The sequence below is a fragment of the Pygoscelis adeliae genome, unplaced genomic scaffold, assembly GCF_000699105.1.
Source record: "Pygoscelis adeliae isolate BGI_AS28 unplaced genomic scaffold, ASM69910v1 Scaffold72, whole genome shotgun sequence".
NCBI classification, from domain to species: Eukaryota; Metazoa; Chordata; class Aves; order Sphenisciformes; family Spheniscidae; genus Pygoscelis; species Pygoscelis adeliae.
In genome coordinates, this window is record NW_008824286.1 from 2,631,644 (window position 1) to 2,645,067 (window position 13,424).

Sequence of the window (13,424 nt, forward strand, 5' to 3'; positions counted from 1 at the left end):
TGATCTTCCCAAAGAAGAAGGATGGATTTACTCAGTGCTTGGATAAGAGAAACCTGAGAAGAATCTTCCTGGATCAGGAAGAAATATGTCCATGTCAGCAGATGGATCTTCTTTTTGCGATCAGGTGGAGAGAAACTTCCCTGAAATTTGGAAGCTCCAGAATTCCCACCTGAGCTCAAAGAATTTCCCAAGGACCGTCAGCAGTTAGCAGAGTCCCTTGACAAACATCAAATATAAGGTCCAGTTTGCTGGCATGATCTTATTCAGTGAGTATTTTGTATCCCAGCATTATTTACACCACTGTTCTGGAGCTGACCTTAGTAAATCGCACGTCCCCGGTTTAAGCCTACAGCTTATTGACGATCAAGCCAAGCTACATCCCCGTACACACAGTGGTCTGGTCTGCTGGCACAGTCCTTTTGAAACACAAATTAAGCTTGATACTGTACATATTTTTCATGCACAATTCTACAACCATCTTGTCAAAAAATCTGGCCCAACAACTCTGCCTGCAAAGTAGTTGATGGTGGTTAAAACTGTGGGTAAAAAATAAAGCTAGAAGGCTGCTTAAAATCAGAAAAAAAGTAACATAAAATGCTGCAGACAAGAGCATCTACTGAAGTCCTAGGCTCCAACTCTACCTAGAAATGCCAAACTGACTTAAATTGGAGGATCATATCGTAATCCCATATAATTAATGTTTGTCATCTTGCTGTAAACTGCCAGATTATCACTAGTTCATCTTTTGTATTTCCAGGAGAAACTCATTACTCAGTGAGTGAAACATTAGGAAATTATTTACAATTATGCTGCGGAGAGCAGGAGGCTAATTCCATCTACTAATTAGCACCACTTACATAAGTATAGGTAGAGTGCTATAAATAATAGCGGTAATGTGTGCCATGCTGGCACCAGCTCTCTGGGTCTTCTGTGCAGCAGTGGCAGCTACTCCCTCTGGTGGCCTTTTAATGGGAAAGGCTCCTAAAAATTATTCATTGCCTAGGGTGGAGAGAGATGGAGTGACTTGCAAAGCAGGTATTTCTAGTCTCCTTTCTGCAGTGGGCACCTTTACTTAACCACCAGTCGATGCTTTCCAGCCTGCTCTGACACTGCTGGGAGAAAACTACTTCTGTATGGACCTTTACGGGAAGCAGTGCTGATGGGGGAAAGAAACCCTTTGCTTTAACCTGGAAGGTGTTGTGCAGGTTCCAGGCAGGAGCCACTGAAGTGACAAGATGTTCTGGATTTTGTGCCACTGGTGGCTCCAGTCTCCTTAACTCAACCACTGAACCAGGATGGGGTGTTGCACATCCCCTTTGTACTGGACTGTTTGCAGTTCTCAGCAGCAGCAGTTGCATTTCACATTCAATAGAGATTAGACTTTGAAAAGAAAAACCAACGACAAAAAAAATCTGCCTCCCTTCCAGCTGGACCAACTAACCAAAAGGCAGGGGAGATTTGTCTTGTTTGCACAGCACATGGGTGTATGCAACCCATGCCTGAATGACACCCCTGCAAACTAATATCATCTGTACTTTTTTTTAATCTGACCTCCACAAACGTACAGTGATGCTATGCTGCCTATTTGCTTTCATTCTTCTCCTCCCTCCATGAATTTTGCTCCTCTCTATACAGTAACCTTGATTTAGCAGGGACTCACCTTAATGCACACCCCAGTCTGTTCCTTGGTGATTTGGGGATTGACTAGAGATGTACATTTATGTGTGAATTAATAGAAGCCTGACTGGTGCTATTTTAAATAAGGAGATGGAAGTAGCTTCCTCAGGAAAGCATTCCAGGCTGTGGACCTTCCATGGAGAAAAGCAGGTCTGAGATAGGCTCCCCCCGCTCCCAGGTGGACCTTCCTTTGGTGCTGTATAGAGCCAGGTACCTTCCCAGGATGCTGAGTCCCTCTTGAAGGCCTCGATGCCTAGAAATGAAGAATGCAAAGCCCACATCCTTCCTTGGGTCTTGGCTGACAAATTGGCACCTGTTTGGGAAAAATAAAGAAAAAGATTAGTGCACACTTGAAATGTAATCTTTTAGTCTAAGCCAGCATTTATTTCACGCGTGGTTTCTTTTCTCAATGACTTTAGGGACATCTGGGATGTTATAAAGGGAAGATGGATGGTGTTGTAACGCCAAGGCATACACTAAAAACAAGAAGTCCGGAGAGCATTTTTCCTTAAAGCATTGAAATACGCAGAAATGAACAGCTGCCATCCTAAACCACTCTAAATATTAGTGACATAATAAAACACTTATTTTCATTGTTTCATATGGTTTTCAATTTGCACACTTAGCAACAGCCAGAATTTCCAGACTAAGAGTGTGGAATTGGCCAACAGATTCAGCCAGTCTCAGACATTAGAGTCCTTACTACAATGTTCCCAGCACCAACTGCCTGGAACCGTTTAATAAGATGGAATTGCAGTTTGAATGACACATATAATAAAAATTTTCATTTGTTTTCAGAAAGAAAATCCATCTAATCTCCAGCAGAAGAGAATGGAAGTGGTTTTGAGGCAGGCGGTCCATGCTCCAGTATCAATTTAGATGCAATTCGAAATACAGGATTTGCCTTAATGGATCATCAGGTATTAATATAGAGGGAAAATGAACGTATAAGAAGGGTTATTGAATGAGAAGGAAAGGCTATATCAAAAGACAACAAAAAATGAGAGAGGGAAAATAAAAGATATATTTCTGTGACTGTAACTAGAAACAGTTACTACATACGGTGGGATTTTTCAAAACCCTTTGGTCACTTGCTATATCCAGACAATTTTCCTGCTGTGGCAGGAATGTTCCCTGTAGTCTGTGAACCAATTTGCCAGGCAGTTTTTCAATGACCCATGCAAGACATCAAAATACTCCCTACATGGTTATTACATCATTCCAATCTCCAAGATGAGATCATATAATTTTCATTACAGGGAAAAGCCTCCATCCAAAGTGACTTGCTTGAAGAAGCTGCCAAAAGGAATAGTTTATTGCTTTTGCTGCTATTTTAAAACATGTAACATTGATGTTTCCAGCTTGGTACTTTCTCCTTTCTGCCTCAGTGTCATTCTCCAAGGAAAGCTTGTTTCTTCTTCCAGCGCTCAAATCCCAATGTTTTTTGTTGTTTGCTGTCTGCTCACTCCCTCACACCATCTCAACTTTTAACCAAACATATTCTTTAGGAAAAACATACCAACAAAGTATACGTCTCTCCCTCCCCAGACATTTATCTAGTTCACATGCCTGCTAAACTAGTGGGTTGTCCATGACAAACATGGATTTTCCCCCCAAACCTACCGAAGTCATCAGGAGAGCACAGGTTGACACTTCAAACCCCTGGTTCCCCACTGCAAAGCCTCAAGGCTTGGTCCATCATCCTTGATCACCCAACAGTTGATGTTGTGAGACATTAGCAGCTCTGCTGGCACACGGATACTAGGTGAGCTCAAGCCCCAGCTGAGGGGGCAGCAAGCTTGCAGGGTCTGAGGCAGTTCATACCAGGTCACTGCAAAGCAGCAGCAACATTCCTGGGACCAATTGTCCTGGTTTTGGCTGGGACAGAGTTAATTTTCTTCCTAGTAGCTGGTACAGTGCTGTGTTTTGGATTTAGCATGAGAATAATGTGATAACACACTGATGGTTTAGTTGTTGCTAAGCAGTGTTTATACTAAGTCAAGGACTTTTCAGCTTCCCATACTCTGCCAGCGAGGGAAGAGTAGTCTACTTCCCATACTCTGCCTCCCCCACAAGAAGCTGGGAGGGGGCACAGCCAGGACAGCTGACCCCAACTGGCCAAAGGGACATTCCATACCATGTGATGTCACGCTCAGTATAGAACCTGGGGGGAGTTGGCCGGGGGGTGGCAACCGCTGCTCAGGAACTGGCTGGGCATCGGTCAGTGGATGGTGAGTGGTTGCATCACTTGGTTTTATTCCTTTCCCTGTTTGTTTTTTGTTGTTGTTTTTTTCTCTCTCTCTCATAGTTTTACTTTCCATTACTATTATTATTATTATTATTATTTTCAAGTATTAAACTGTTCTTATCTCAACCCACGAGTTTTCTTACTTTTGCTCTTCCAAATCTCCCACCCACCCCACTGAGGGGGAAGGGTGAGTGAGCGGCTCCGTGGTGCTTAGTTGCAGACTGGAGTCAAACTACAACAGCAATCCTTTCCAAAAGCTGTTCCTAAAGCTCTCCAGCCCCTCGGCTCTTCCAGGTATGTGGCACACGCCTTGTGGCACAACAAATTTTAGGATACAGATTAGAGGGCCACACGTTTGCCTTTGCACTCACTGGTGTTGCTAATCCCACCTCCCTTTCTTGTGTTGGCACGCAGCTCCCAGCCAGACTCCCCTTTCCAGATGCTCTACTGTTCCCTGTTGGAAAGGTGCCCAGAATCCCTAAATTCTTCCTGATGATCTTGCTCCCTGTGGGGCATTTTCGTGATTTGGTACAGATTAATAAGGCCACCTTTCCCAAGAGCTCGCACTTCTTCAGTCTTCCCCAGTCCATATGTCCCACAGTCCGTAAGCTCACATAGCCATTGGGCCCTATTATGTCTGTTGTGGGAATCACATTGTTAAAAGTGGCCATAACAGAGCAGAAGCTGCATCTGTACCCTGAAAATTATGTGTGCAGCAAACAAAAGCACCACCTGGGTCAGGACTGGACCCCACGTCCCTCAGTCTGAGTCCCAGCAAGGGCTGCGTGTCAGCCCAGAAGTTACCGACAGGGACAGTAAAGTTTTTGCCGAGAGCCTCCAGGAAAAGCATCTGGCCGGCGGGAAGCAGCTCTGCATGCAATGAGTTGTACTTATAATCTGTCCTGATAAGTCAGAGGCAGAAATGACTCTGATTTGATCCTGCTCACAGCATTCCCTCTGGGTCAATGGATATCAGGATTCGATTTGTTGAGCATCAGGGAAGATTACCTTGAAAATTACCTTTATAGAGATGTATAAAACCAGAAATACACAGGCGTAGACACATGCACATTCAGTTGTTTTCCTTGCAAACTTAAAGTCATCACAACACTTTTTATATGTCAAATTCCAAGGGCAAAAGTTTGCTGTTGTTTTATTTTTATTCCTTCTTATTTGATTTTGTATTTCCAGCATGTTACAAATCACAGGCTTACACCAGGATATAAGCCATAAAAGCATTGCCTCATTACACACACAAGTGTTTGGGATTAAAATTTTAGGCTAGTGGCATGTATAAGAGGCAGATTATAATTAGTATCTAGACTCTCAGGTGATGAATCACAACAGAGTATTCTATACCATCAGCCTTGCGCTATGTTGCAGGTCAGAAGTTAATGACCCAAGTAATGCCATGCAGCACAAGCGCTGCAGGGCCGGATGCCTGTGCTCACGTCTCAGAGCTAACGGGTGACATCATTGCTTCTTCTGCTTTCCCTGAAACTGAAGGTAGGACTTCTGACGGGTGCTAGACAGACCGCTCCAGAGCATGGAGACTAAGAAGGTTTATCTCTGGCTGCTTCTTGTCAGGAGGGGTGAAGTAGAGAGAAAGCCAGGTAGAAAGCTGGAAAAGAATGGGTGGATAGCTATTAGAGTTGGAAATTTTTCAGTTGAAGAGGTTTTTGCAGGAAAATCCCCATCTCTTGAAATTGAAAGTTTCTACAGGGAAATACAAGCCTTCAGAGAACTTTTTGCTGGGACAGAAGGGCAAGAGGTGGGAGGGTGGGCAGGGAGACTTCCCAGCCTCCCTGGAGCATCTGCATGCACTGGAATGGACTGTCCCATGACTGGCCGTCTCCACAAAGCCGAGCAGGTTCTCTGAGGCTCCAGTCCATGCTGAGTTAAAAAGACAAAAATGAGCAGCTTGCACAACCTGATGACAATGAGGAGATTTAGCAACAGGAAGACCTTCCAGCACAGGGACTATCACGGACTCATCCCCATGTGAGCCCTCTCCACTGAGTGCATTTAAACACTGACCAGCGTCACTGTAAGCCTTGCAACATTACTGGGCTTTTTAAGCATATTTCTCAGCTGACCAAACATTGAAGCAGCTGCAAATTCTGTTTAAATGCATAGTTCCCTGTCTGCGTGCAAGCTGCTCCCAACACTTAGTCTACATTTAAAAACATAGCATACATACTCATGTGTATATATATAGTCATATGTGTGCTCATGAGACACACACACGTATGAGTGAACATTTCAATTGCAAAAACACCCTACATCTCATCTGTCAGTAATTCTGCCCTCCAGGAGACGTATGTGCTGACAGTGAGACGATTATGAAGGTGATTGAGCTTTGAAACGTATTGTTGCTCTCTTCAATAGTGCTGATTGGCAGTGGTGATTAAATGACTCAAGCAAGGGGAAGTGGTATTCAGAGGCTGACCAGGCAGATCATGGATGCAATCAGCTTGAGCATCTGAGAATAAGTGCCGGTTTTCTTCTTGAACAGCACTGTAGTTCGGAGGGAGGACGGCTGGCAGTCACCCACTGCTACGGAGCCAGGTGAGGATACACATCCTGGGTGGTTAGGATGGGAGCAGGAGTTTGGCTATTTCTCATTCTTTTACTTACCCCATCTGGTGGTTTCAGGGGAAAATCCAGGTGAAAAGTCTCTACTTCCTGAACATCAAACTTCAGGAGGCCACAGTCCAAACAGGACTTCGTGGTAATTCCCTCTCCTGAAGGAGCTGGGCCTTTGGGCTCCTGCTTCTTTTTTCCAGCTCACCTGGGTTCACCTGGTAATTCACCTTGGGTTTTCCTCCTAGTCATTCTCTGGTTCTTAACAGTGGTGGAAGTGCCCAATTGCTAGGGAGAGAAGAGGGGTATTGACAAAAAATTAGAAGATGCCCACCAAAGCACTGTGTGATCCATGGGATCACAAATACACTTAATTTAAAATGCTCCTCTGGGTTATACCTGGTGGCAGCTGAACCCTCTCTACTGGCCTGGAAAAAGTTCTGACCTAAGGAAACTACTTTTCTGATCCTGCATGGCAACTCCTATCTCCAGTAGCAAACGTTTACTAAGCTATAGAAAATATCAAAACTATAAGGGTGAAAACAGAGAGAGTACTTATGCATAATATGATACTCCAAGGAACAGCCATCAAAAGAGACTTCTAATTTAGAGAAGACTGTCAAATGCCCAGTAGGGTAACTGCATCATGCATCGGATTTCCCTTTTACAAGTTTTAATTCTTGACTTCCCTCATAAGGCAGAAAACAGATGAATTATTTTAACAATTGCTGACTGTAATTATATCATCACAGCCTCAGCTCTTCCCTCAGATATGACACAGCCACCAGAGCAAACTACCCAGTGTGAAGGTGACGAAGTCCTGGTCCCCGGAGGAGGGTGCTGCTTGCATCGTCTTGCAGCACAGTCGTGTATTAACCCTCCTCATCCCATTGTATGGTCATGTACCGTCATTTGGAGTGATGGGAGAGGAATATCTTCCTCTCCTGAGTCATGGGTGCAGATTTCTTCCGTGGCAGAGGTCTTCCTCAGGAACCTGCAGAATAAAATCCTGCTTTACATTTTCATATCATTACTTTAAAGAAATTTCACAGGGAAGGGAGGACAGCCAGCCTGAGCGAGGTTAAGGATTTGGAATTCCTGGTGCGCAATTGCACTGATTTAGGGTGAAAAGTACGTCCTATGCAGGGCAGCACAAGCACGATGCTGCTTGCATGCCTGCCTCGCTTGGCACCCTCTTCCTACGTGCTTGCCAGCACAAGTGCTGGGAGAAGGCACTGGAGAAAGGACAGGCTGAGAAGTGGGAGCCTCCAGGGGACCACAACCTCTCTAGCTCCTGCTGCTCACTCACACAACTCCCAGGACTCATTACCAATGAGTTCCTCTTTATTTCTTTTCCTAATGTTCATTTCAAGAATTGCAAAAGTAACGTCTTTCAGTATTAAAATGTAATTAATGATTTCACCACGATGAAATTAATAATTAACTAGAAAGACATTTGGACCCTTTGTTGATCAAAACTCACTAATTTTATGATGCATTAGGACTGTCTGGGCTGGTCTGCCTTTGAAGCAGTTAACCCACAGCTGGCAGCGAGCCAGGGGCTGCAGAAAATGTATTTTTTTTCCTGTCAGAGCATTTCTGACAGGCCTCTACAGCGCAGTAGCAGCTCTGCTCACAGGTACCATTAGCTCCTGGTTTCTGGATCCTATCGAAGAGAGGAGAACAAAAGAAAAAGATAAACACAGATGGGGAGGAGGCAACGGCCTCGGCTGACCAGCTCCCCACCAACTATATGCTATTTGTGAGATGCCCAGACAAAAGGTTTTTAAAAAGAATTTAGAGGGCACCAGTGTTTTGACATCTGCTTCAGAAGAGGATGTCTCTACAGTAGACCAATGCAATGGAAACCACCAGCTGCAGGGCAGGAATGATGTGTAAGGGAATGAGCACCCTGCATAGCAGTGCCTTCTGCCCTCGAGTTTGGAACATCTTGGGAGAGTGGTCCCCAAACCCCCAGATCAGTTCTCCTCCTCCTTTGCACCAAGCTCATGTCATTGCCACGGTGACAGCAAATAACCACAGGATGATGGACTCCTTGAACTGACCCACCAGCACTGCACACAGGACTAGCAGATTCTTTTGAACATGAACATTTTGCGTGCTGCAAGCACACAAGTTACAGGGGCTTGAACTTGGAGACCTTGTATGGAAATGCACTAAGTCTTCAAGACCTTAGGCTCAAAACAACTGGTTAGTGGCATATTTTGGCAACCCCCACCACAACTTGAGGCACAGACCCTCTGCCACACCACCTTAGTCAGCCTGCAACCGAGCCAGCACTGTTCTTTGGTATTGAAGCATCTTAAACTACGACTTCAGCTTTCCCCCGAAGCCAACTGAATTAATCAATTCCTCCTTGGCACTGGAATAAAGCTTGCTTTCTGCTAGGTGGGTCAAAAATGCACAATCTATTTCATCTGTTCTGTTCCCATGAATTCTATTACAATACGTTGCAAAGGGGAAGATTACAGGGAAGGCAGAGCCAGAGGCATGCCTTGCTTTATGAGGGAAAAAAAAACACACACAATTTATTTTTCATTGCTTTATGATGAATATGAATTCAATTACATGCAGAGGAGAACTGCGGTAGTCAGTCAGAATTATACTCGGCTAGTAGTGAATATAATGGCTTTTAACAAGGAGAGCTTATCATCAAGGTTCAGACAAGCTTGAGTCCGTGTTGCACCTGATGAACCTGCACAAGGAGACAATGACTATCACAGCTGAGAATTAATCTCTCATCTCCACAGCTGGAGGAGGGAGGGGGAGCAGGGTGTTAGTAGAACCCTCTGGTCATTACCAGTCCTCCAACCACACATGTCAGGACAGCAGCCATGGGCACCCGGGAGCAGAAGGACAATCCGTCAAAACATGAGCACATGCAACAAAAGCAACACAGAAACGTGCTTGTCTCTTTTCTTGTTTTCTGTCATTTTTCCCACCAGACAAAATGCATCTCTCCCTGTCCCTGGGTAACGTTTCCAATAGCCTGGTTAAGCTTTGCCCACAAAGCTCACAAGCTTAGCGGCCATGTGTGAAGAAAACAGCTCACCTTCTGCCTTGATTCAGCCAGACATCTGGGAAGTGCCTGTACAAATGGTATCACAGCACCCAAGCACCGCAGTGCACAAATGTGCATATATTATATATTCATATATATGTGCCGTTTTGCTTATAAGGCTCTAGTCACTCAGAAACAATGACCAACTGTGCAGGAGCTATGAGTTCTTTGAGGAGGCCTTTTAAGCACCTTTTAGTCCTTCTAATTGAGCAGAAATCCACAATCATTAGCACATTAGCTGTACTTGGCACAAAGTCCCTCTTAGCACAGCTCCACTGGAGAAATGAGCACCCTACCTTGGGGAGGGCGGTGAGACTCACCGCACCCCTGGGAGTCCCCTTACAAACCCTGCTACTCTTGGGACAGCCCTGCGATGCTCAGTGGCCCCCAGCCCCTGGCCGCTCTCTCCTGTTCCCCAGAAGCACCAATGCTTTGGCAGCAGCCGCGTTTCTCCAGCTGCCGCAGCAGGAGCAAGAGAAATCCTCAAGGAAATGGGAGGAGGGACAGAAGATTGCCACATACTGTGCATTAATCTCATGCACGGTGCAAGTCTCCTGGGGTGTGACTGATGTTTGTGCAACATCGATACGTCCAGGTTTTCTTTCTTCAAGGTAGCTCTCAAGTTGTTTCTTGGGGTGCTTAACAACTCAGAATGAGAAAAGTAATGTTAATGCAACATGCCAAGCAACCACCTCCAGCCCTCCTCTAGGAGCAGTCATGAAAAGATTATACGTCTTTAGTTACCGCTTAATAAATTAGTCCTAAGCAGCAAGTCCAGCTAACTTGACATTTCTTCTGCCTAAGACAGAAGCCCTGAAACCCCCCAGCAGTGTGTGCAAACACACATATGAGTGTGCTGCCACTGTGCAAACACATGTACAGGTGTGCTGCCGCCTGTCAAAGCTGCCTTTGAGCCAGACATGCCAGTCAGGCAAAGGGGAGAAGCTGGGGGGCAAACAGGAGGGCTCAGGCAGCAGTAAGCCAGACGAGGCTGGAAGGAGATGTCGCGTGTTTTGAGATCCAGCTATTAAAGCTCAGTCCTGGAGCAGCAGACATGCTGAGCTGTGCTTCCCAAAGCAGGCTGGTGGAGATAAACTTCCCGGGAGAAGCTGGTCTGCATTTCTCTCTGCCCACAGGCAGCGCACACAAAGCTTTCCCTGTTTCAAAAGCAAAATGATATTTTGGAGCAGCTGTCTGGAAAAGGCTGCTCAAATCTTGCCCAGTAACAAACATTTCAAATTTCCTCACTATTTTTCATCAAAGCATTTCATGGACATTTGTGGGTTAAGCTTTGCATCTTCTTCAGCATGGGAGGTGAGTGTTGCTACTCTTTAGAGACAGGAGAAATAAGACACGGGGCATCACATTTCTTGGCCAAACTTATGAATCAAGACAGAGTAGAGCTCATACAAACCCCTGACATCTGTGCTCCTTCATCCCCATGTATTTGCTCCTTCTCATCAGTTGAGCTGCTACACGGCAGCATCGTGGCTCTGAAACACAGCGACTGTTCTCTTACCCACTGCCTGGAAAGTATTTATTTGGTGCTGGAGACACTGTCAAGCTTTTGTCCAAACTGCAGTTGTTAATTGACTTCTGCTGGCAAGCAGAGAGGATCCGTGTGTAATGCCCTGCTCAAAGCATGGTGCTGACACCCCAACGGAGCTGCCCCTCCACTTGGGCATGCGAAAGTGCAGCGGCAGCATAGCATCGGCCGAGTCCCACCGCCCTGCAAAACCCTGTGTTGCTCATCTCAGCGCACCCATCACCTTCTCTCTGTGGTCATACAACAAGAGACGGTTCCAGCCATTTAACGAAAGAGAAGGTGTTTAATCTCCTTTCCATCCAGGTGAGGCTGCCTGGCTGATGACCCTACCCCAGCCCTGAGCCTCCCCTTTCCCGAACCCACGCCGCAGCGGCGTAAGCAGAGCTGAGCTCTGCCATGAACACAGAGATGGCACTGGCAGCCAGCTTCGGGTCTGGAATCAGACTGCATCATTAGACAAAATCTACAGGCTTGAATTCTGCCATCTGCTCACCAGGCCTGATTGAAAGTGTAGGAATTACATTAAATTAACTGATTATGTGAAAGCTGACAAATGATAGCAGATATTACAGCCAAGGCTGAACAAGAGCTTGACCATTCCTGTCTCTATTGGAGGAGTGGGAGTTTTGCCCTGGTAATAACAAGCATTGCAAGTTTCTTCTCTTTAGAGCTCAGGGTTTTTTTTATCTGAGGATGGAGAAGAAAACATACAAATTGCACATAATAAGTGGAACACAGAGAAAAAGAGCCAGCTGTACTCACAGATGTTACAATACAACCAAAGGTGCTTCTCTATTTTCTCTCCTCCTAGAATAAGCCGTATACATCTAATGAATAATGCAAGAGATTTCCTCTATAGAATTAATAGCACGCAGTCCTTCTTGACTTGCCTTTAATCACGCTCAGCACCCAGTGGGCTGGGGAGGGAAAGTCAGCATTACTCATTTACTCAGGCAAACTCAGTGGTTGTCAGCCATCCCAATCCTTCACGGCTTTAACACCACAGTTTGGGGAACAAAATCAGAATCTGTGGGCAGTCCTATGAGCTTTGCTCCTCATTGGGGGCAAAGTTTGGATTAAAGTCAATTGACATTTCACATTTCACTTGAACACAAGCAGTGTTTACAAATGATGTGTGTGAGAAAAACCTTTGCTTAATTAGATGGACTCATTCAACTTAATTCATGCACAGTGATGATTCACATTTATATTTATGCAAATTCATGGAGATCCAGAGGATTCCACTCACTTAAAGAAGGTAGCTGAGAGGTAGATCTGACTCTCTCAGTCTATAAGATGCACACAGACTATTTATTCTGAGTCTGTTAGGCACCTATTATTAGTGGTGCAAATGGTATGGTTTCAAGTATCTGTGCAAGCCTACAGTTACAAAAGTATCTGTGAAGTTTTGCAAATTAGGAGATGAAGAGAGAAAAGGAGTTCAGATACAGCTGAATCTGAAAATGATTCAGGATTTGCAAAAAGATGTTTGTAAGTGGTGTCTCCTGATCTGGCCGGGGCTGGTTCAGACCAGAAGACAGCAAGGTGTAACACAGTGGGAGTTTTGCCTGAAGAAAAAGTAAATCAAGTACGAGTCATAGGCAAGTGTTGTTACAGAATATTGCAAACTGGAGTTCCCATCCATCAGAAAATCTGCTTACCTTGATGTGTTTTGTTTACAAACATTTCTACATACGTAAATCAAAAAGTTTTGCTTTGCCTTGTTGAACTGTTACGGCAGCCAAGCAGCGTACCTCCACCGCCTGGGCTTTCAACCCAAACACTATCTCCCAGCTCTCCTGCAAAACAGAACCTCAGAGTGACGGCTGTCTGTCCCTCTGTCCTGCCTGGACAGACCAACCCTGGGGAGGCACAGGAGCCACCGTGCTCTCCGGGCAGCGGGAGGACGGCGCACAACATCTGAACTACAGCTCCTGCAGGGCACTGAACCAGCTCTGGCAAACACAAAGAAATCTGCAATTAACTGAAAATGACATGTTTTGATTTGGCTTAATACGCCAAGATAGTTTGATCTGTATCCACTAGACTGGAATGATATGTTTCATTTAAACCTTCTTGACAAAAGAGAAAAGTCTATGCATAGATTTGATTTAAAATCAGTTTTTTCCATGGAAAATTTAATCTTTTAACAGAAACTGTATTATCCATATACACAAACACTTAAGCACCTCTAATTACTACAGATTGGTGAGTTTGCTAACAGACTTCTTGTGAGTTATAGGACCTGATTCTCAATTATGGTGAAGTCATTTTACATCCTCTAACCG